This window comes from Macaca nemestrina, chromosome 2 (genome assembly GCF_043159975.1).
Source record: "Macaca nemestrina isolate mMacNem1 chromosome 2, mMacNem.hap1, whole genome shotgun sequence".
NCBI lineage: Eukaryota > Metazoa > Chordata > Mammalia > Primates > Cercopithecidae > Macaca > Macaca nemestrina.
The window spans coordinates 166818782-166844207 of NC_092126.1; the positions used below are offsets into that span (position 1 = coordinate 166818782).

A 25426-nucleotide genomic window follows, 5' to 3' on the forward strand; every position below is an offset into this window, starting at 1 on the left:
GGGTAAGTGGTGGAAGAAGGCCAGAATCTGACATGAGTAGGAGCATCTCTCAGGATGTTTGAAGTCTAAAGTTATTTTACTGTCCTTTGCAAAAACTATGAAAGTGTTTCATCTCTGAATGCATTTTGAACTGTCTTCACATAAAATCTAAATCCAAGTTGGAATTCAAACTCCTTGTGTCTCCCCTTTCACCTACTCATCTTCCATTTTATTTCCTGAAGCTTCGTACGGTCTTTTGTTCACCTTGTTTTACAGACTTGCTCCCAGTCAGGGACATCCCCTTGCTTCTTTGAGCCACACAAATATTTGCAGTGCTTTACTAAATTGGCCTCCTTGCCATACTTCGGTTAGCACAAACACTGCCTGCAGTGATTATGAGCTTCCTAGGTCCCTGGATTCTTATTCATGAGAGGCTGAAAAGACAGGTTAGAAAGTATTTGTTTTTTAAACTGAGAGACCTGCCCTGCAAAATATAACGCAACTAAAATTTAATGATAGTCTCCATCCAGACGTGAAACAGGCTAATGAACAGGCTGTTTTCATCTTTCTTTTACATTTTATTTTTTTCAAGCTTTGGAATTATTGTAACTTATGAAAATTTGACTGTATGCTCTCCCTCATAAATTGTTTGGCCTCACAAACAAGTTGCTTAAGGCCTTGTAGTCATAGGAAATAAAACCACATTTGCAAAGTTTTTAAAAAGAAAATAAAACAGAAGACAAAGATAAAAAGCAATTCATGCTTTGGTTCTTTAGAAAAATCACTTTAGCCATGATTACGACAGAAATTACCAGAATGAAGTGAATAGCAAGCAAAAGGTGCTTACCTATTTTAGGAGTAATGAAAAAAAAAATTGTAGAACACCTGTTATGGCCATATCCTTTTTTAGGGAAAAAAAAAAAAAAAGCCTCATTTAAAATAAAGGTTTTTAAGTAACTATGGAAAATTTCTCGCACAATCAGTTCTCTAATAAATATTTGGATGTAGCCATTAGCCAACAGTTTCTGTAGAAATCAACTGTTTTTGAAGAAGACTTAAGACTTCCATCTTAAATAATGTCAAGAAGTGATCAAGAAATAGAACCTTGGCTAGAATTAACAAGGGGCCACTTACTCGTCTTTAAAAGAGACAAGCAAATATTAAAATAAAACAACTGCAACACCCCAAACGAGCAACAAACAAAAAATACTAGGAGAAATAAGGAAATTAAAGACAGAACACTTTTTTCTTTTTTCTACCTTCTTTTACTTTTGTTTCCACCCTACAATAATATCAGATCACCGGAGAAAGGCAATAACTCTAGTAAGACATGCTGATAACATTGGGTGTGGCTATCTTTCTTTCACTGCGTAGACTCATAGTGTTGAATTTATAATGGGTTGTCTTTTTAAATTATTTTTATTTAATATGCATTTCTTTGCATTTTAATTAAATTATTCTTATACTCTTTCCAAGTTCCTGCATCTCTCAAACACAAATGTCTACTTCATTTTGAAGGAAGAAAAGAATAATATGAAGAGAATAATGATGAGGTAGTCTTTCTCTCTGCAGAGAATTGAGGATCTGGATTCCCTACAACATATAACATTAACGGACAGATTTTTCACAAAAGCTTTAAGACTTTAGCACAGATGACTAGTGAGCGGGATTGTGAGACTTTTTTTCCGTGGAGTTATCTACCAATAGGAATCAGAGGCAAACTGCTGGACTGTCTGGAGAAGTTAACTCCCTGCTGCCTAAAGCAGCACCTAATCTCGTGCATCTGTTGCTCAAGCTTTGTTTTCAGGTGGAACTTGTCAAAGCCCTATCCCCATGTGCAATGACTGGGGATCTGATGGAAGCTTCTCAAAGTTTGAGTCATTACAGCTCTGAAATATTTCTGGAAACTTACTCTGCCCTTTATAGTTACTTTTTCTTCAAATAAGGAAGGAGAGTGAATTTGGGGGCCACCATTATTTACCTGGTAATGTTGCATTCCCTTGCTAAGGGAGGGCTGGGAAAGGCTGGCTTTCTGAAGGGCTTTCCATCAGCAATTGGATGGATGTACTCTACTACTGTATACCCCCTCTAGCACTTACTTGGCTTTTAATTTTTACATCTGAATTATGAAATGCCACCTCTACTAGCTACTGCCAGGAGCCCGGAACATTAATATTGATGTCCGAAAACGTTGGGAGTGCAGCTGCAGGAAGATTTAAAGATGAGAATTATCAGGAACGTCACTCAAGTAAATAAATCCACTATACAATTTGCTTACCTTTTCACCTCAAATTTTTAAAGGAAATTTATTTTTAAAGAGAGAGATAAATTAGCATATGATCTGAGCCCACTAAGTATAGCATAGATGTTTCCTTTTTTTCTTCCAACCATACTCACCTGTCATAATCATGTATGATTAATATGGGCTCAATGCAGCAAAGTATGTTGCAGCACCAAATAATATAAACAGAAAGAAAAAAAAAAGAAAATGAGAGGAACAGGAGACAGAGAAAAAGGGCAGGTTAGGACACAACATTTGTCCCCTTGAAATTTTATACTTACTTATAGCCACATCAGTGTACACAAGGCAAACTGTTGCTTGTGATGTTTGAGAACCATCTGCTGAGCCTAAGGCAAATTTCACATTAAAACCCAATTTCAGCTGTGACCTGAAAATGAGGAGAAATGCTGTGGTTCTGAGCAAATTCCACTTTGAATGTCTTTTCCCTACCCTTGGCGTTGCGAAGTGAAGCTTATAGGACAGGAACCTAAATGAAACAAAAGCCACAGGAGGCAAACAGAAAGTGCTTAGTCCTTCTTTCTCTACCCCAAGATTTGCACAGCTGTGGTAGTGTTCACAAACCTGACTGAAGTCCTGAGATGAGGACGGATTGCAAATCTGCTGGACCAGCTCCCATTCACAGTGGAGCAGGATTTGCTTCTTTTTCATTTTCAAACATGACTCCAGCTCCCGCAATTTGATTTTCCATCAGGAACAAAGGTTTGGAATCCCCATGTAATTAGGGAAAGTCCAAGTATAGTTTTTCCTCAGGAAAAAATTAAAAGCACAAAATAAGAAATGAAGACCAAAGTAGACTTGATTCTGAATTCCCTCCAATACTTACTTTTCTCCAGCCCTCCCCTCTTCCTCTTAAATAATGGTAGATTACAAAGCCCAATTTCAAAGGATCTAATCAAGTTGAGATAAATACAAAGCAATGTAAGCTATCTAAGCAAACTGTAGCACTACGACTTAAACAAATTAGTGCTTTGATGCACGTATGTTAATTCTTTAGAATGGGACAGAAATATCTTCCTAGAGAAGGTAGGCATCTGAAAGAATGCAATGGGTGTGTTTTCATGATGCAAATCAAGGACTTCAGCACTGTAAGTGAACCCACCACACTGAATACCCAGAGTGTGCTTGGACACTGCATTGTCACAGGAAGTGAAAGAAGGTTGCAGGACCCTGTTTCAGTCTCACATGAAACTGAATTGCTGATCATCAGTGAAATCAGCACATGGCTGAAATGACTGTAGATGTTCCTCTTGGTAGCTCATTACTCTGTGCTTTAGCACCTGCAGGAATAGCCTTTGTCAGATCCTTCTACAGGTCAGTGTTTCCCAAGCTTGACTGTACGCATGAATTACTGGGGGCTCATGTTAAAATGCGGATTCTGATTCAGTAGTTTGGGGGTGACGCCTGAGTAGCTGCATTTCTCACAGTCTCCCAGATGATGTGAATACTGCCAGTCTGTGGAAAACACTTTGAAGAGCAAAGGTATACAACCAACAGTACATTTATTGACAAAGCTTTGAAAATTTCCAGGTAGAAGTGCATGTGTGTGTTAAGCTAGTGATGGTGATGGGAATACTAAAATGTGATCCAGATGTCTTTTGAAAGCCTAAACTAACGTGAGAGAATTGTACACATAGTCCTTGGAATTTGCTACCCCAGTGCCTCTTACTAAACAATGGCATTACATTTTGGTCAAAGCCTTGAAGTTTTGTACAGATGGCATCTGTGACACTTTTATTCTTCTTTCCCCCTAAAGTCTCCGGAGAGCAAAAACTTGGATTGCTTTATTAGATGAATTATGACTAAAAATTCGATTTCCTCTTCTGTGGCAATAAAAACGTGTTCAAAACCTCTTCAGAATTCACTGCTGTATGTTTGGTGCAGTTTCTGCAAAGCTGCTTCAGGGTCTTTCACAAACCTATATAGGCCTAATCACAAGGGATTCTGTTGTAACCGCTCTTTCAAAGTCTGGTTGCTAAACTTTTCCAGGAGTTTATTTTACAATATAGCATTTTTGTTGCTTTTCTACTGCTTCAGCATTCAGTGATTCAACAAGGATTTTTTGGACACTTACTTTGTGAAAAAATCTCCTAGAAACTAGAAAAATTCTTAATACTTGGTCAGGCATAACTGGGTTCTAACTGTAGTCCTACCATGTATACCCACACGACTTTGGGCAAGTTTATATAGCCTTATCCTCAATCGCCTAATCTGTAAAATGGGAACAATAATCCCTGTTTATGAGTAAGATTACACAGGATAATGCATATGCAGTTCTTATAATAGCATGAAATATGTAAAAATGAAACAAAGTACTATCAATTATATTATTATAATATGTATTCATTCTGAGATAAAAGTTAATATGCTTTAGAGTATGTGTGTATGATTGTGTTTATGTGTTTCCTGTAGCTTGTACAAGTTGAGACATTGTCTCACAACCTTGGTTAATATTCAATGGAAGAATTAAAAAAAAATTAATTAGAGATGGGGTCTCGCCATGTTGCACAGGTTCCTCCCAAACGCCTGGGCTCAAGCAGTCCTCCTTCCTAAACCTCCCAAAGTGCTGGGATTACAGGCTTGAACCACTACACCCAGCCAAGATTGTATTTGGAGAGAGAAAAAAAATAATGTAGAAAGGAAAGGCTTAAATTTATGAACAAATGATGGTGCCAAAAGGAGCTTCTAGAAGCAAGGAAAACCTAAATTACTGAAGTTTTACCTCATTATTTCTTCCTATAATTAGGCCAAGGAATATATTGATATTGAAGCAGTAAATGGTTCTTCTGTTATTTTTTAAGGCTACCCTAAAGTTGTTTTTAATTTTTAAAATTTCAATAGCTGTTGGGGTATAAGTGGCTTTTGGTTAGATGGATGAATTATACAGTGGTGAGGTCTGAGATTTTAGTGCACCTGTCACCCAGGTAGTGTACATTGTACATAATATTTTGATTTTTATCCCTCATGAGACTCCCTTTATGAGTCTCCATACCACTTAGTATGCCTTTGCATACCCATAGTTTAGCTCCCACTTATAAAGGAGAGCATACAGCATTTAGTTTTTCTCACTTAGAATAATTGCCACCAGCTCCATCCATGTTGCTGCAAAATACATTACTTCATACATATTTATGGCTGTAGTATTCCATTGTTTATACATACCACATTTTCTTTATTTCTCATTGGTTGATGGGCATTTAGATTGGTTCCATCTTTGCAATTGTAAATTGTTCTGCAATAAACATACATATGCAAGTCTCTTTCTAATATAGTGACTTCTTTTCCTTTGGGTAGGTACTCAGTAGTGGGATTGCTGAATTGAATGATAGATCTACTTTTAGTTCTTTAAGAAATCTCCATATTGTTTTCCATAGAGGTCGTACTAATTTACATTCCCACCAGCAGTCTGTAAGTGGTGCCTTTTCACCACATCCATGCCAATATCTATTGCTTTTTGACTTTTTAATAGTGGCCATTCTTGCAGGAGTAAGATGGTACCTCATCGTGGTTTTAATTTTCATTTCGCTGACTATGAGTGACATTAGCATTTTTTCATATAGATTTTGTCCATTTGTACATTTTATTTTGAGAAATGTCTATTCATGTCATTTGTCTACATTTTGATGGGGCTATTTGTTTTTTTCTTGCTGATTTTTCTTGAGTTCCTTGTAGATTTGGGATATCTAGTCCATTGTCAAATCAAAAGTTTGCAAATATTTCCTCCCATTCTGTGGGTTGTCTGTTTATTCTTATGATTATTTCTTTTGCTGTACAGAAGCTTTTTAGTTTAATTAGGTCCCATTTGTTTATTTTTGTTTTAGTTGCTTTTGTTTTTGGGGTCTTAGTCACGAATTCTTTGTCTAGGCCAACTTCCAGAAGAGTTTTTCCCAGGTTATCTTCTAGAATTTTTATGGTTTCAGGTTTTAGATTTAAGTCTTAAATCCATGTTGTGTTTATTTTTGTATAAGGTAAGAGATAGGGATCTAGTTTCATTCTTCTACATGTAGCTATACAGTTTTCCCAGTATCATTTATTAAATAGGGTGTTCTTTTCCCAATTTTTTTTTTTATGCTTTGCTGAAGATCAGTTGGTTGTAAATATTTGGCTTTATTTCTAGGTTCTCTATTCTGTTCCATTTTCTTGAATATTTGTTCCGTGTCTATTGAGATGATCATATGGTTTTGGTTTTTGTTCCTTTGGTCTACGTGTCTATTTTTATACGAGTACCATGCTGTTCTAGTAGCTATAGCCTTGTAGTATAATTTGAAGTCCAGGTAATGTGATGCCTCCAAATTTATTCTTTTTGCTTAGATTGATTTGGCTATTTGGGGCTCTTTTTTGGTTCCATATGAATTTTAGGATTGCCTTATTTTCTGTTTCTGTGTAAAATGATGTTGGTATTTTGATAGGAGTTGCATTGAATTTGTAAATTGCTTTGGGCATCAAAGTCATTTTCATGATATTCTTTCAATTCATAAACATGGGGTGTGTTTCATTTGTTTGTGTCTTGTTCAATTTATTTTAGTAGTGTTTTCTTTTTTCTATTGCTGTTGCACAAATTAAGTTTTTAGTAGTCTTTTGTGTTTTTCTTTGTAGAGCTTTTTCATCTCCTTGTTTAAGTATATTCCTAGTTATTTTATTTACTTTTTTGCAGCTGTTGTAAAAGGGATTGAGTTCTTGATTTGATTCTCAGCTTGTTCATTGTTGGTGACTAGCAGTGCTAGTGACACATTGATGTTGTAACCCGAGACTTTACAGAACTTGTTTATCAAACCTAGGGGTCTTTTGGAGTACTCTTTAGGGATTTCCAGGTGTACAATCATATAATTGGTGAGTAGTGATTGTTAGTTGAGTTTCTCCTTTCCAATTTGGAAGCCCTTTATTTCCTTCTCTTTCCTGATTGTCCTGGCTGGAATTTACAGCACTATGCTGAATAGAAATGATGAAAGTGGGCATCTTTGTCTTGTTTCAGTTCTCAGGGTTAATGCTTTCAGCCTTTCCATTCAGTGTGATTTTATCTGTGAGTTTGTCATATATGGCTTTTATTATTTTAAGTCTCTTGTATTCCTAGTTTATCGAGAATTTTTGTTATGAAAGGATTCTGGATTTTATTAAATGCCTTTTTGTGTCTATTGAGATGATCATATGGTTTTTGTTTTTAATTCTGTTTATGTCATGTATCATGGACACATTTATTGACTTGCATATGTTAAACTATCCCTTCATTTCTGAAATGAAATTTAATTAATCATAAAGGATTATCTTTTTGAGGTGCTGTTTGATTGGATCAGCTAGTATTTTGTCGAAGATTTTTGCGTCTATGTTTATTAGGGATATTGGCCTATAGTTTTCTTTTTTTGTTAAGCCCTTCCCTGATTGTGGTGTCAGGGTAATAATGGCTTCCTAAAAATGAAATAGGGATGATTCTGTCTTTCTCAATCTTCTGGAATAGTTTCAGTAATATTGGTAAAAATTCTTCTTTGAATGTCTGGTAGAATTCAGCTGTGAATTCATCTGGCCATCGGCATTTTTTGGTTGGCATTTTTTTTTAATTACTGACTTGATCTTACTGCTTGTTATTGGTCTGTTAGGGTTTCTATTTCTTCCTGATTTAATCTAGTAGGGTTTTATATTTCCAGGAATTTATCCATTTCCTCTAAGTTTTCTAGTTTGTGTGCATAGAGGTGTTCATAATAGTCTTGATTAATCTTTTCATTTTTGTGGTATTGGTTGTAATGTCTTCAGCTTCATTTCTAATTGAGTTTATTTGAATCTTCTCTCTTCTTTGTTAAGCTAGCTAATGGTCTATCCATTTTGTTTATCTTTTCAAATAATCAACTTTTTGTTTCACTGTTTTTTGTATTTTTGTTCCAATTTCATTTAGCTCTCTTCTGATCTTTGTTATTTTCTTCTGCTAGCTTTGGTTTAGTTTGTTCCTCTAGTTTCATGAGATGTAACATTAGGTTGCCAATGTTTAATCTTTCAGACTTTTTTATGTAGGCATTTAGTGCTATAAACTGTCCTCTTAGCACTGCTTTTGCTGTATCCCAGAGGTTTTGATAACTTGTGTCACTATTGTCAATCTTTTTTAAATTTTCATCTCAATGACATTGTTAAACCTCAAATCATCCAGAAGCCAATTATTTAATTTCCATTTATTTGTATAGGTTTGAGAGTTCCTTTTTGAGTTGATTTCTACTTTTTTCTCATTGTGGTATAAGCAGATACTTGATATGATTTTGATAATTTTTTTAACATTTATTAAGATTTCTTTTTTGGCCTATCCTATGGTCTATCCTGAAGAATGTTCTATGTGCTGATTAGAATAATGTATATTCTGCAGTTCTTTGGTAGAATATTTTGTAAATATCTGTTAGGTGTATTTGTTCTAGAGTGTAGTATAAAGTCCATTGTTTCTTTGTTGACATTCTAGATGATCTGTCTAATGCTTTCAGTGGAGTGTTGAAGTCCCCCACTATTATTGTGTTGCATTCTCATTTCTTAGGTCTAGTAGTACTTACTTTATAAATCTGGGAGCTCCAGTGTTAGGTGAATGTAAATTTTGGATTGAAACATATTCTTGTTGGATTGATCCTTTTCTCATTATATAATGACATTCCTTGTATTATTATTATTTGTACTGTCGTTGATTTCAGGTCTGTTTTATATGATATAAGAATAGCTACTCTGCTCATTTTGTTTCCAAGATATTCCTTGCTTCTACATTGAGTTTATATGAATCCTTACATGTTGAGTGAATCTCTTGAAGACAGAAGATAATTGGCTTCTAATTTTTCATCCACTCTTCCAATCTGTATCTTTTACGTGGAGCATTTAGGCCATTTGTGTTCAATATTAATATTGAGATGTGAGGCACCATTACAGTCATTGTGTTAATGTTTACCTAGATACTTTGTTTTCTTTATTGTGTTATTATTTTATTGGCTGTATATGTTTTATGCTTTCAAGTGTCTCTATTCTGATGCATATCAACTATCGGGGGAACCCACTCCCAATATTTCAATGTAGGTTCTTTCTATTTTCCCTAAGTGTCTGCTGGTCTGAGAAATAAACAGAAAGAGTACAAAGAGAGGAATTTTACAGCTGGGGCTCTGGGGGCGACATCACATATCAGTAGGACCATGATGCCCCTGAGCTGCAAAACCTGCAAGTTTTTATTAGGAATTTCAAAAGGCGGGGGGCATATGAACAGGGAGTAGGTCACAAAGATCACATACTAAGTCAGCAGTTCAGAGTCTTTATTGATTTGCTTTTTAAAAAGAATATTAATTTTCCTTAAAAAATGCGGGTGAAAGACTAAACAAATTGGACCTTGGATTTATTTACTAAGATGCAGTCCTTGATTATTCTTCTCTTTAAATCATCCCACTGATATTCTGAAGATCCTTTTAAACATTAATATTAATGTTGCCTGTGTCTGGCAGAGGCAGGTGGATGTGACATTTTATAATTCAGGTGTCAAAGTGAAAAGGTTCTCACAATTTCAACTCTAGTGCCTTTACTATGCCATGAGAAGAGAAGGGAACTTGGAGTATACAGAAAGGGGCTAGAAAAATTATCTTTGTTTTTTTCCTAAGATAACTATGCCATTAGAAAGTTCTTATGAGAAAGTTCCAGATTTCTATTTGGTCAAAATAATGCTTGATGTCCAGTTTCAGTTCTGATCACAGTTGTATTTGTGCAGACATTTTCTTTCTTTCTCTCTCTTTCTTTCTTTCTTTCTTTCTTTCTTTCTTTATTTCTTTTTCTTTTTCTTTCTCTCTTTCTCTCTTTCTCTCTCTCTCTCTTTCTCTCTCCCTTCCTTCCCTCCTTCCTTCCCTCCCTCCCTCCCTCCCTCCCCCCCTTCTTTCTTTCTTTCTTTCTTTCTTTCTTTCTTTCTTTCTTTCTTTCTTTCTTTCTTTCTTTCTTTCTCTCTCTCTCTCTCTCTCTCTCTCTCTCTCTCTCTCTCTCTCTCTCTCTCAATAGCAAGATGGGTTTGCTATGTTGCCCAGGCTGGTCTCAAACTCCTGACCTCAAGCAGTCCTTCCATTTTAGCCTCGCTAAGTGTTGAGATTATAGGTGTGAGCCACTGTAGCCTGACCTGGACATAGTTTTAATATTGGGTTTCTTTGTTTTGGTTTGTTTTGGTTTGGTTGAATTCATCCTTTCCTTTATTCATTCAATAAATATTTCTTGAGTACCTGGTATTCAACCAGTTGGAAGAGGTAAGAACCAAACAAAGTCCCTGACCTTAGGCACAATACAGAAACTACTCCCCTTAGTATACTAGAAACCAACCACAGAAAGTCAAAGTTTAATTGGTTCACCCAATTGATGATTATTGATCACCATCATAAATCAGGTACTGTATTGAGTAATGAGTTACCTACCAGTGAATAACACTAAATGTATCTGAGGGAGTTAACAGTCTGCTGGCGGAAGCAGACACACACAAAGAAAACAGAGTGATAAAAGGAATACAGGAAAGAAGTAGTAGTTAGCCATGGGAATGTAGGCTAAGATGGATGAGGAAAGGTATTTTAGCACAAAAAGCCTCTTATGAGAAAAATGGGAGTCAAAAGAGAATGTGGATAGTACTAATAGAGAAACAAAAGTAAGTATGAGTATATTGGTAAAAGAAAGAATGGAGTGGAGAAGCCAAGGGGAAGTGTGCAGGAGGTTGGAGAGAGAAGCATTTCTAGATTGCCTGAGCCTGGTATGTCATATCGAGGAATTTGGACTTGATCCCTAATATATAAGCTACTGGAGTTGAGATGGGGGTTAGGGCAACTCATCCTGCTTTATTTCTGTACCTATAGTGCCTATAAAAGCTGAACAAGTCTTCAGGGAGCGAATGGATAAGCTAGGAGACGGAAGGAATGGGATAGGATATAGGGGATGGTGATGACATAAGCTGGGTTTTCATTCAGAAAAATGTTCTGGCTATATGAAGTATGTACTTACAGAGAGCCAGGCAGGGTTTGGGGAAACATGTTAGTAGATGACTGCATTGACCCTGGCAAGAAAAGATAGTTTAAACTGGGATGGTGGCAGTGAGAATAGAATTTTCTGCCATTGGGAATGGGAACACCTTTTGCCCATCTTCTGTGTAGTCATCATATGGTTAGGTTTTCTTGGTTTTGATTTCTGTCTGTTTGTTGGTTGGTTGGTTATTTTTTTCAGGGTTCTATAATATTTTTTTCTTCTTTTTTATATTTTTTCTTATTTTCTTCTTTTCCCCTGAGAGGAGATCCCACCTCCAAAATTGCTTGCTCCCAATATCAATGTCAGGTACTCAGCAGACCCTTGTGTTTTTTGTTTGTTTGTTTGTTTTTTGTTTGTTTCTTTGTTTTTTAATTCAAACTAAATTTATTTTAATTGTTGATTATGTTTTATTAAAAATATATATTTAGGGAGTGCAACTGCAGATTTCTTACATGCATATATTCCATAGTGGTGAAGTTTGGGCTTGTAGTATATCTGTCATTGGAACTTCGGAATAGTGAACATTTTACCCAATAAGTCATCTTTTAACCTTCACGTCCCTCCCACATTTTGTAGTCTCCAATGTCTATTATTCCACTTTGTATGTCCATTGTTTAGCTACTACTAATAAGTGAGAACATATGGTATTGTGGTATTTGGCTTTCCAAGCATATACTTTAAAGAAAAATTGTGTTTTAGTAACTAAGCATCCTAAAGTATGTACTCTTTAGGACAGGCACTGTGGCTCATGTCTATAATCCCAGCACTTTGGGAGACCAAGGTGGGCAGATCACTTGAGGTCGGGAGTTTCAGACCAGCCCAAACAACGTGGTGAAATCCTCATTTTTACTAAAAATGCAAAAATTAGCTGGGCATTGTTCTTGGCGCCTCTGTAATCCCAGCTATTATGGAGACTAAGGCAGGGTAATTGCATGAACCCAGGAGGTGGAGGTTGCAGTGAGCCATGATGGTGCCACTGCCAGCCAGCCTACATGACAGAGCAAAAAACTCCATCTCAAAAAACAAATAAATAAAGTATGTACTCTTCAGTTTTGCAAACATTACATTTTCAATGTATCTCATTTAGGTAATCAGTATTAGCTTGGTATTGAGCTGTGGTTCAGAAGTGCTTCTCACACTACGATCTTTAAGATCCAAATCTCTCTTAACAAAACTCTTCTTCAGGCCTTATATTTCTTCAGTAATGTCCACTTTACCAGTTTCAGAAATGATTGAATGGCATGACACCTCTCTGTGCTCCTAAAGTGAGCATTTTGTACTGTATGTGTGGTCTCCTTGCTGGCTTATTTCTCACTGATAAAATCAGCAGTCATGTATTTCTTGGAAATTGGAAATAAATTTTAAACTCCTTGTAGTGGAAACTAACTTTGTTTAAAGTTAAAGCTAAAAAAGATTTTCACATTTCACATTGCTACGACGTTTTCTACGTAAACCTCTTTTTAAAAAGTGTCCTTGGAAATGGTGTTCATCACATGAAGCAAACTATGAGTTCCATGAGGAGAAATAAAGTTCTGTGGGGCATTATCAGAAAGTCTTCAAGTATCTTCCATCAAGTAATTTTTAATGTCTCCAAAGAATTAGATATATATGTAGATGATATAAGTGATATATGTTTTAATAGATATATATCACATCCGATAGCATTTTCAAGAAGGAAATGGTTCTACTGATTATGTTTAACAAATATAATATTTGATTACTGAACTCTGTAAGAAAATTTCTGACAGAAGAAAGTACAAAGACAAGGCACAGACAGAAGGGAAGTATGTGGTCCAGTAAAATATGGCCATACCGTAGGTCTGGAGAGGTAGTAGAAGATGGAACAGAAAACTACGTTTAGGTTATAGCGTGGAGGGTGTTGTATGTAGGACTGAAAGGTCTGCTCTTACTTAGCTAAGCAACAAGTGAATGTGAAAAAAGCACTGCCTTAGGAGGGCACAGGAAGAGAAAGCTTCAGGTAAGAACTGGGATCTTTGAAATGAGTCTTGATAATTCAGAATGTGAAGGACATTCCACCAAGATGGCAGAATAGTATGTCTAGACATGCAGAGGTGTGAATGTACATTTGGGAACTTTAACATAAGTGGTCATAACTACAATGCATGCCTCTGAATATGCCTGATTCTTTGTGGGCCTTTCATCCAGTGAAGCAGAAATACGAAAGCTATGCAAGAAGACAAAACTAAGCATACCCCCAAACAAGTCAGAGGAGCTATGGGTAACAAGGTAGGGTTGGGGAAACTATACTTCAGTCGTCAAAGGTGACTGTGTTCTAGAGTTCCCTGATATGCCTAATGATATATCAATGTTCTTTTCCATCATGTGCTTTCATCATATTTACTGCCAATTCCCCTCCCTCTCCAGCACCCTGGTACAATTTCCACTTCTTTTGGGACATTGACTTTTTTTTTAATCACCAAGTTACCCACTTTGGCCTTCTATGACTCTAAATCTGTGTCTGTGATGGGGCCATACTAATTCATACTGTAAACTTACAGCTTTTCTTTAAGCAAGGGGAGAGATCATGGTACATGGCAAAGGGATGCCTCTTCCCTTAGCTGCTGCTCTAGAGGTCTGACCAATTTACTCATTCATTGCCAATGTGCTATTCAACATCTTCTTAGAGGAACACGTAGCCCCAGATCTGTGCCTGGGTTACGAGCAGGGGAAAGGGACAGGGTGGGGGAAGGGAGAAAGGAAAAGGCCAAGGGTGGGAGGTGGGGCTGGTGAGCAGCTCAACTGGGCCCATCCAAATACCATCTGCCTTGTCACCAAATGGCAGAGGCCAATAATTTGCGCAACATGATTAGTACTGGAAAGCAAATTAAACAGTTATTACAGGGAGGCAATCAATTTGTACCTGGCAATAGGCTTTGAGAAGATCTGTCAGTCTTCTTTATTAATTGAAGAAATGTCTCCAGGGGAGCACTTTCTAAGTATGCTTACTTAGTTACAGCAAAGGCCCAATATCTTAGCAAGTAACCCATTATTATTATTAGCAGTAATATAATAATAATAATAATAATAGCAAATATTTTCTCTGATCAGTAAATCTCAGAGGGTATTTTTATTGCTATTAGTATTACTGTTATTATGAGAGTATCTTTCTCATGCTAGGCTCTAATGATCATTTTTATGAGTACTGTATATTCTTTCATTTATGCAAAAGGATTTGTTTGTGAAGGGACTTTTTTCCTTCCTGCACTGTTGTTCTGAAATTTAACTGTTTTCAAGAGGAGCATGCCATACTTAAAGGAGGGTGATATATGTTATCAGTGGAATGCTGCCTTCTCTAATAAGGTAGCTACAATGTCACTAAATGTTCAATAGCATATGAGCATGAATTTTGAGTTTTGAGTTTTCTTTCATTTATTTTTTCCAAGTGTAGTTTGGCAATGACTAGCTATATTATGACAGGGATTCCAGTATCAGGTAAGAAATTGTACTTTTTAAAATGATTCCTTCTAACCTGAGAATCAACAGTTTTATGTGTGATGATGTAATGTGAAGAATGCCAAATGATCGAGAGAGATCTGTGCTACTTTTGGTAGAATAGCATGGCTGAAATCATGCTTCAAATAATCATGAGAACTTTTAGTGAGCTTCCTTACTCTTGGCCAGTGATGGCAACGTCAGGCAGACTACCTCTGTCAAACCTAGTGCTTGGATAAAGAACAAAAATTCAGGTTATTTTCCTGCTACTTAGGACATTTTGTGAACATCTCAGGCAGGATATAGAAAGTAAATATGCCTAGTAGTCAACTAAGAGTAAGTCCTAGCAGCTGAGATGCAGAATGTGCTGAAAACTTTTAGGCAGGACTCATTGTGCGGGTGAATCTTGTTACCTCATTTCATCTATCTCTCTATCTCTCTCTCACACATACACACACATATATACACAGGCTCCCCTCTTTGCCCACCACACTTTTTCTCTCTATCACCACAGGAGAGTTTTTTTACTCCAAGTTCTGAGACACCTCCTTTCTTTACCCTTTGTCAATGGGAGGAGACGTCTTCTAGGCCTGTGCTTCTCAGTCTTTCATTTGTATATGAGTCACTGGGGATCTTGTTAAAATCCAGGTTCTAATTCGGTATGTCTTGGGTAGATGTTCAAATGTTGAACATTTTGCAAAACGCTTAGGTGATGGAGATGCTGCTGGTGAGTAGACCAAATCTGAAGTAGAAAGACTTTACACGCCTCACAGCTGTGCTGATTTGGGGTGGACAGAGGCAGAGAGTAATTCAGAATCTTACCAGTCCAGTAATCAAAACTGTGGGTGAAAATGGATTAAAGCTCTAAAATAACTGTGTCCTTCCCGTTGCCCGTGTGCTGCATGCAGTCCTGGACAGCTTTGAATGCGGTCCAATGCAAATTTGTAAACTTCCTTAAAATATTATGGGATTTTGTTTTGTTTAGTTTTTTGTTTTGTTTTGTTTTTGTTCATCAGCTATCATTAGTGTCTTTTATGTGTGGCCCAAGACAACTGTTCTTCTTCTATTGTGGCCCAGGGAAGCCAAAAGATTGGACACCCATGAAAAACATGAGGTTCTCTAAACTCATATACCTGATAGCCATATTGGTCAAACATCTCAGGGGTATGCTTTTCTTATAACATTAAAAACCGATCCTCAACAGCTGAGAAAAGGGCCTCTGAGGAGACATTCTAGAATCCTCCCTCTCCCAAATCTGGGTTTACATCTTGAATTAAGATTCAGGTGTTTTTCTTTATAACCGAAATAATCTTCTAGAATGAGACACAAAGAGATATGGGAAAACAGAAACATAGAGAAAGATAATAAAGAACACATGAAATATCACAAAGATTATTTTGGTTATGCCTCAATAAAGCTGGAATGAAAAGAAAACAGAGATGAAACTTTTAAAATACCATTTTAATAATATCTCCAACCACTGTGTTTTTCTGTTTGGTCTAATGAGTTATATACATAAAGGTGTTTTGGAAAGAAAAGCCCGCACCATCCTGCCTGCCATCGTTTGCACTTCCACAGTAGTCAAGCCCAGTATAGGTCATTAGCATAGTGCTCAGTCTGAGATGGCTTTGAGTGAAGCCCCCAAACAAATTTGATTGCTAAAGGGAACAGGGTTAATTGCCAGCCTCAATGCTTACACACAGAGAGAGGTAAGCATGCCTCACCAGCTCACAAATAACATGAAAATTAAATTACTCTGCTAACAGGCTGGATGTATTTTTTTTTTCTCTCTTCCTTTTTCTAATGTACATCAACAGATGGAAGGGTTAAAGATGTGACGGTTGGCTCAGACTGAACATATCCTTTCTGATTCTGGAGTGTTTTTAGCTTCATATTTGAAATTTGTTGTTTGTTTCATGTTCTTTGTTTGCAGGCTTGGGAAATCAGTCATTTCCTCAAAGAAAATCAGATAGTGGACATAAATCATTGAATCTCTAAGTCATTCATTTCAAACTACCTCAAAGTTCTTTTCACTTCCCAAAGTTCTTATCATATACTGACTGAGGAAAGAATGGATAGCTACACTTTTTTTGTAGATAGACAGTTGTTCACATAATTTAAAACCCTACCAGACAAGTAATTATACATCATCTCCCCCTTAGTGCTTTCTACCAAGAAGGCAGAGACAGAGGATGTGTTTCAGATGAGGTGGAGAAAGGAGATCAGGTATCGTATCAGGAAAGCTATGTCCTGCTGTCTTTATTACAAAGGAAAAATGTGCTTTCATCAGAGATTTTACCTAGCAAGTGGGTACTATATATGAAAGAAAGAAAGGGATGAATAATATACTCATTTCTCCTTAACAGGACTGATCTAAAACAAAGTAGCAAAAAGCATAAAATGGTGGTAATACACATCAATCAGTTCAAAAATTAGAATAATTTAGATTGTCATGGCATCTACAAAAGTCACATAACCTCTTCATGACAAATATTAGCTGTGCAAGACTTTTAAATTTTCTAAGCCTTACTGAGTCCTTTTCATCTGTAGAGTGAAGAAATTAATAAACCTGTCCTCCAAGTTTTTACGGGGGTAAGAGGTGGAGTAAAATGATATTAGCTCAGTGCCTGGAACACAATAAGCACTTATTAAATGTTAATCATCATTATCATTTCATTTATGTAAAGTTTTGGACTAGATTATGGATTCCCAACCTTTTCATTACCAGGTATCTATTTTTTTTTAATTTTTTTCAAGAGCATATGTTTGAGAATATTTTCATACCCACCATACTACATTAAGCAAGTAATAATTAAATTGTTCTCCCATTTTAGCTGTTCCAACACATAGCACAGTCGATTAGTGCTTCCGATGTTTATAATAATAAGTGTTACCACATTGAGTTAACATTCTAATATGAAGTAAAGAAGATCACATTTTAAGATGGCCAAATAGGAACAGCTCTGATCTGTAGCTTCCAGTGAGATAAACTCAGAAGCCGGGTGATTTCTGCATTTCCAACTCAGATACCTGACTCATCTCATTGAGGCTGGTTAGACACTGGGTACAGCCCATGGAGGGCGAGTCAAAGCAAGGTGAGGCATCACCTCACCTGGGAAACATAAGGGGTTTGGGAACTCCCTCCCCTAGCCAAGGGAAGCCTTCAGGGACTGCGCCTTGAGGAATAGTGCACTTTGGCCCAGATACTACACTTTTCCCGTGGTCTTTGCCACCTGCAGACCAGGAGATTCCCTTCAGTGCCTACACCACCAAGGCCCTGGGTTTCAAGCACAAAACTTGGCAGCTGGTTAGGCGGACACTGAGCTAACTGCAGGAGCTTTCTTTATATACCAGTGGTACCTGGAATGTTGGTGAGATAGAACTGTTCACTACCCTGGAAAGGGGGCTGAAGACAGGGCGCCAAGTGGTCTACCTCAACAGATCCCACCCCAACAGAGCCCAGCAAGCTAAGATCCACTGGCTTGAAATTCTCACTGCCAGTACAGCAATCTGAAGTCGACCTGGGATGCTCAAGCTTAGTTGGGGGAGGGGCATCCACCATTACTGAGGTGGTTTTCCCCTCACAGGCTAAACAAAGCCACTGGGAAGTTCAGACTGGACAGAGCCCACCCCAGCTTGGCAAAAGCTGCTATAGCCAGACTGCCTCTCTAGAGTCCTCCTCTCTGAGCAGGGTATCTCTGAAAGGAAGGCAGCAGCCCCAGTCAGGGGCTTACAGATAAAACTCTCATCTCCCTGGGACAGAGCACCTGGGAGAAGGGGGCAGCTGTGGGCACAGCTTCAGTAGACTTAAACTTTCCTGCCTGCCGGCTCTGAAGAGAGCCGCTGATCTCCCAGCACTGTGCTCGAGCTCTGCTAAGGGACAAACTGCCTCCTCAAGTGGGTCCCAGACCCCCATGCCTTCTGATAGGGAGACACCTCCCAGCAGGTTTTGACAGACACCTCATACAAGAGAGCTTTGGCTGGCATCTGGTGCATGCCCCTGTGTGACAAAGCTTCCAGAGGAAGGAACAGGCAGCAATTTTTGCTGTTCTGCGGTCTCTGCTGGTGATACCCAGGCAAACAGGATCTGCAGTGGACCTCCAGCAAACTCCAGCAGACCTGCGGAGCCTGACTGTTAGAAGGAAAACTAACAAACAGAAAGGAATAGCATCAATATCAACAAAAAGGATGTGCACACAGAAATTTCATCTGAAGGTTGCCAACATCAAAGACCAAAGGTAGGTAAGTCCACGAAGATGAGGAAAAACCGGTGCAAAAAGGCTGAAAATTCCAAAAACCAGAATGCCTCTTCTCCAAAGGATAACAACTCCTTGCAAGCAAGGGGGAAAAAAAATGGACAGAGAAGGAATTTGATGAATTGACAGAACTAGGACTCAGAAGGTGGGTAATAACAAACTCTGCTGAGCTAAAGGAACATGTTCTAACCTGTTGCAAGGGTAGAGGAATTGCTAACTAGAATAACCAGTTTAGAGAAGAACATAATGACCTGATGGAGCTGAAAAACACAGCACGAGAACTTCATGAAGCATACACAAGTATCAATAGCCGAATCAATGAAGCAGAAGAAAGGATGTCAGAGATTGATGGTCAACTTAATGAAATAAAGCATGGTGAAATGATTAGAGAAAAAAGAATGAAAAGGAATGAACAAAGCCTCCAAGAAATGTGGGACTATGTGAAAAGACCAAACCTACGTTTGATTGGTGAACCTGAAAGTGATGGGGAGAACCGAACCAAGCTGGAAAATGCTCTTCAGGATATTATCCAGGAGAAATTCCCCAACCTAGCAAGACAGGCCAACATTCAAATTCATAAAATAAAGAGAACACCATAAAGATACTCCTCAAGAAGAGCAACCCCAAGCCACATAATTGTCAGATTCATCAAGGTTGAAATGAAGGAAAAAATGTTAAGGGCAGCCAGAGAGAAAGGTCGGGTTACCCACAAAGGGAAGCCCGTTAGTCTAACAGCAGATCTCTCAGCAGAAACCCTACGAGCCAGAAGACAGTGGGGCCCATTATTCAGCATTCTTAAAGCAAAGATTTTTTAACTCAGAATTTTGTATCCAGCCAAACAACTCTTAATAAGTGAAGGAGAAATAAAATCCTTTACAGACAAGCAAACACTGAGAGATTTTGTCACCACCAGGCCTGTCTTACAAGAGCTCCTGAAGGAAGCACTACACATGGAAAGGAAAAACCACTACCCGCCACTGCAAAAACATACCAAATTGTAAAGACCATCGAAATTATGAAGAAACTGCATCAACTAACATAACTAATGTCTAACTAACTAACTAAATAACCAGCTAGCATCATAATGACAGGATCAAATTCACACATAACAATATTAACCTTAAATGTAAATGGGCTAAATGCCACAATTAAAAGACACACATTGGCAAATGGAATAGAGTCAAAACCCACTGGTGTGCTGTATTCAGGAGACCCATTTCACATGCAAAGACTCACATCGGCTCAAAATAAAGGGATGGATAAATATTTACTAAGCAAATGGAAAGCAAAAAAAAGCAGGGGTTGCAATCCAGGTCTCTGATAAAACAGACTTTAAGCCAACAAAGATTAAAAAAAAAAAAAAAAGAAGGGCATTACATAATGGTAGAGAGATCAATGCAAAACGAAGAGCTAACTATCCTAAATTCCTAAATATATATGCACCCAATACAGGAGTACCCTGAGTCATAAAACCAGTTATTAGAGACATATAAAGAGACTTAGACTCCAACACAATAATAGTGGGAGATTTTAACACCCCAGTGTCAATATTAGACAGATCAATGAGTCAGAAAAGTAACAAGGATATTCGGGACTTAAATTCAGCTCTGGAGCAAACAGACCTAATAGATGTCTACAGAATTCTCCACCCCAGATCAACAGAACATACATTCTTCTCAGCACCACACAGCCCTTATTCTAAAATTGACCACATAATTGGAAGTAAAACACTCCTCAGCAAATGCAAAACAATGGAAATCATAACAAACAGTGTCTCAGACCACAGTGCAATCAAATTAGAACTCAGAATTAAGAAACTCACTCAGAACCACACAACTACATGAAAACTGAACAACCTGCTCCTGAGTGACTACTGGGTAAGTAATTAAATTAAGGCAGAAATAAATAAGTTCTTTAAAACCAATTAGAACAAAGACACAATATACCAGAATCTCTGAGACACAGCTAAAGCAGTATTTAGGAGGAAATTTATAGCATTAAATGCCCACAGCAGAGAGCAAGAAAGATCTAAAGTTGGCACCCTAACATCACAATTGAAAGAACTAGAGAGGCTGGGCATGGTGGCTCACGCCTGTAATCCCAGCACTTTGGGAAGCCAAGGCAGATGGATCATCTCAAGTTGTGACTTTGAGACCAGCCTGACCAACATGGAGAAACCCCATCTCTACTAAAAACACAAAATTAGCTAGGCATGGTGGAGCATGTCCATAATCCCAGCTACTCAGGAGGCTGAGACAGGATAATCGCTTGAACCTGGGAGGTGGAGGTTGTGGTGAGCTGAGATCATGACACTGCACTCCAGCCTGGGCAGCAAGAGCAAAACTCCATCTCAAAAAAAAAAAAAAAAAAAAAAAAAAAAAAAAAGAAGGAAGCAAAAGCAAACAAATTCAAAAGCTAGTAGAAGACAAGAAATAACTAAGATCACAGCAGAACTAAAGGAGATAGAGCCATGAAAAAAACCTTCAAAAAATCAATGAATCCAAGAGATTTTTTTTTTTTAAAGATCAACAACATAGACCACTAGACAGACTAATAAAGAAGAAAAAAGAGAAGAATCGAATAGACACAATAAAATATGATAGGCTGAGTGCAGTGGCTCATGCCTGTAATCCCAGCACTTTGGGAGGCTGAGTCAGGTGGATCATGAGGTCAGGAGATCGAGACCATCCTGGCTAACACGGTGAAACCCCATCTCTACAAAAAAAAAAAAAAAAAAAAAAAAAAAAAAAAAAAAAATTAGCCAGGTGTGGTGGCAAGTGCCTATAGTCCCAGCTACTCAGGAGGCTGAGACAGGAGAATGGCATGAACCCAGCAAGCGGAGCTTGCAGTGAGCAGAGATTCTGCCACTACACTGCAGCCTGGGCAAAAGAGCGAGACTCTGTCCCCAAAAAAAAAAATAAAATAAAAATTGATAAAGGCGATGTCATCACTGATCACACAGAAATACAAACTACCATCACAAAATACTATAAATACTTATATGCAAATAAACTAGAAAATCTAGAAGAAATGGATAAATTCCTGGAAACATACACCCTACCAAGACTAAACCAGGAAGAAGTCAAATCCCTGATTAGGGATGATCCCTTGTTATTGTGATCCTAATAACAAGTTCTGAAATTGAGGCAGTAATTAACAGCCTAGCAGCCAAAAACAGCCCAGGACCAGACAAATTCACAGCCGAATTCTACCAGAGGTACAAAGAGGGACTGGTAGCATTCCTTCTGAAACTATTCAAAACAATAGAAAAAGAAGGACTCTTCCCTAACGTATTTTATGAGGCCAGCATCATGCTGATACCAAAACCTGGCAGAGACACAACAAAAAAAGAAAAATCCAGAGCAATAGCCCTGATGAACATCGATGAAAAAATTCTCAATAAAATCCTGGCAAACTGAATCCAACAGCACATCAAAAAGCTTATCCACCATAATCAACTTGGCTTCCTCCCTGGGATGCAAGGCTGGTTCAACATATACAAATCAATAAACATCATCTATCACATAAACGGAAGCAATGACAAAAACCACATGATTATCTAAGTAGATGCAGAAAAGGCCTCCGATGAAATTCAACACTGCTTCATGCTAAAAATTCTCATTAAACTAGGTATTGATGGAATGTATCTCAAAATAATAAGACCTATTTATGACAAACCCACAGCCGATATCATACTGAATGGGCAAAAGCTGGAAGCATTCCCTTTGCAAACTGGCACAAGACAAGGATGCCCTCTCTCACCACTTCTATTCAACATAGTATTGGAAGTTCTGGCCAGGGCGATCAGGCAAGAGAAAGAAATATAGGGTATTCAATTAGGAAGAGAGGAAGTCAAATTGTCTCAGTTTGCAGATGATATGATTTTATATTTAGGAAACCCTGTTGTCCCAGCCCAAAATCTCTTAAGCTGATAAGCAACTACAGCAAAGTCTCAGGATACAAAATCAATGTGCAAAAATCACAAGCATTCCTATACACCAATAACAGACAAACAGAGAGCCAAATCATGAGTGAACTCCCATTCACAATTGCTACAAAGAGAATACCTAGGAATCCAGCTTACAAGGGATGTGAAGGACCTTTTCAAGGAGAACTACAAACCACTGTTCAAGGAAGTAAAAGAGGACACAAACAAATGGAAAAATATTTCATGCTCATGGATAGGAAGAATTAATATCGTGAAACTGGCCATAGTTCCCAAAGTTATTTATAGATTCAGTGCTGTCCTCGTCAAGCTACCATTGACTTTCTTCACAGAATTAGAACAAACTACTTTAAATTTCATATGGAACCTAAAAAGAGCCTGTAAAGCCAAGACAGTCCTAAGCCAAAAGAATAAAGCTGAAGGCATCATGCTACCTGACTTCAAACTATACTACAAGGCTACAGTAACCAAAACAGCATGGTACTGGTACCAAAACAGATATATAGACCAATGGAACAGAATAGAGGCCTCAGAAATAACACCACACATCTACAACCATTCAGATCTTTGACAAACCTGACACAAACAAGCAAAGAGGAAAGATCTCCTATTCAGTAATTGATGCTGCAGAAACTGACTAGTCATATGTAGAAAACTGAAACTGGATCTCTTTCTTACAACTTATACAAAAATTAACTCAAGATGGATTACAGACTTAACAGTAAGACCTAAAACCATGAAAATCCTAGAAGTAAACCTAGGCAATACCATTCAGGACATAGGCATGGGCAGAGACTTCATGACTAACACAACAAAAGCAATGGCAACAAAAGCCAAAATAGACACATGGGATGTAATTAAACTAAAGAGCTTCTGCACAGCAAAATCAACTATCATCAGACTAAACAGGCAGCCTACAGAATGGGAGAAAATTTTTACAATCTATCCATCTGACAAAGGGCTAATATTCATAATCTACAAGAAACTTCAACAAATTTACAAGAAAAAAAAAATCAAAAAGTGGGCGAGGGATATGAACAGACACTTCTCAAAAGAAGACATTTAAGCAGCCAACAAACATATGAAAAAAAAGCTCATCATCACTAGTCATTAGAGAAATGCAAATCAAAACCACAGTGAGATGTCATCTCACACCAGTTAGAATGGCAATCATTAAGAGTCAGGAAACAACAGATGCTGGAGAGGATGTGGAGGAACAGGAATGCTTTTACACTGTTGGTGGGAGTGTAAATTAGTTCAACCATTGTGGAAGACAGTGGTAATTCCTCAAGGATCTGGAACCAGAAATACCGTTTGACTCAGCAATCCCATTACCGGGTCTATATCCCAAAAATTATAAATCATTCTACTATAAAGACACATGCACATGTATGTTTATTGCAGCACTATTCACAATAGCAAAGACTTGGAACCAACCCAAATGCCCATCAATGATAGACTGGATAAAGAAAATGTGGCACATTTACACCATGGAATACTATGCAGCCATGAAAAGAATGAGTTCATGTCCTTTACAGAGTCATGGATGAAGCTGGAAACCATCATTCTCAGCAAACTAACACAGGAACAGAAAACCAAAGGCTATATGTTCTCACTTCCACATAGGAGTTGAACAGTGAGAACACATGGAGACAGTGAGGGGAACATCACATACTGGGGCCTGTTGTGGAGTAAGGGGGCTATGGGAGGGATAGCATTAGAAGAAATGCCTAATGTAGATGATGAGTTGATGGGTGCATCAAACCACCATGGCACATGTATACCTATGTAACAAACCTGCACATTCTGCATGAGTATCCCAGAACTTAAAGTAATTTTTTTTAAACCACATTTTAACTAAATCGTGTTAAACTTTCAGTTTTATCTGGAATGAATATGAGCTGATTATTCAAAACATCTCAAGAACCTAGTTGTTCAAAGACCCTGGACAAGGACAGCCTGCAAAGTCATTTCTATAACTAAAACTCTATTATCCTGTGGTTAAAATTCTTCAGTGCCAGATAGAACCATGATGTGATTTCAGGGACACTGGAAGGTATCTCCACGCCTTCTAAATCCCTTCAGCTGAATGACACCTGCAGTTTAGCTTACAGCTTGAGAAACTGGATCACAATGAATGCCAGAATAGTAGGACTGCTGGGATCTCACTCAAAGCTGCTCAAAATACTTACTATACCTACTTTGCTTTCTTAACCAAGAAATCAACATCCAGAAAGTTAACACCAGCATACTCCAACCAGTTAGTGCCATAGTCAGTATATCATACAACCTTTCCAAGGTGGAGAGGGATGTGATCTTTTTCTGGCAAAAGGAATAAAACTATCAAATCTGTAATAAATAGAAATTATTTTACCTTTCACACATTTCCATAATTTCCCCTGCTGCTTCAGCTAATTAATTATCAATGCTATTTGTGTTTAGACAGAAGGGTTTGTCTCCTTCACAGCCCATCTGCTCTTGGTAACCTTGCTGTGAAGTCACTGCAAA

The 25426-nt window shown here is 37.8% G+C and overlaps 1 long non-coding RNA gene across 3 annotated transcripts; it reads right to left on the reverse strand.

Moving 5' to 3' along the window:
* Positions 1 to 274: 274 nt before the first annotated feature.
* On the reverse strand, positions 275 to 25426 carry LOC105470354 (uncharacterized). Of its 3 annotated transcripts, XR_980465.3 has the most exons (6): positions 25293 to 25419; positions 15275 to 15494; positions 2843 to 3026; positions 2542 to 2747; positions 2079 to 2182; positions 275 to 413 (listed from the first exon to the last, which is right to left on the reverse strand). It is a non-coding gene; the product is annotated as an uncharacterized lncRNA (long non-coding RNA). The 3 variants fall into 3 exon arrangements; XR_011620344.1 differs by lacking the exon at positions 15275 to 15494 and having other exon boundaries at positions 2542 to 2648; positions 25293 to 25426; XR_980467.3 differs by lacking the exon at positions 15275 to 15494 and having other exon boundaries at positions 25293 to 25426.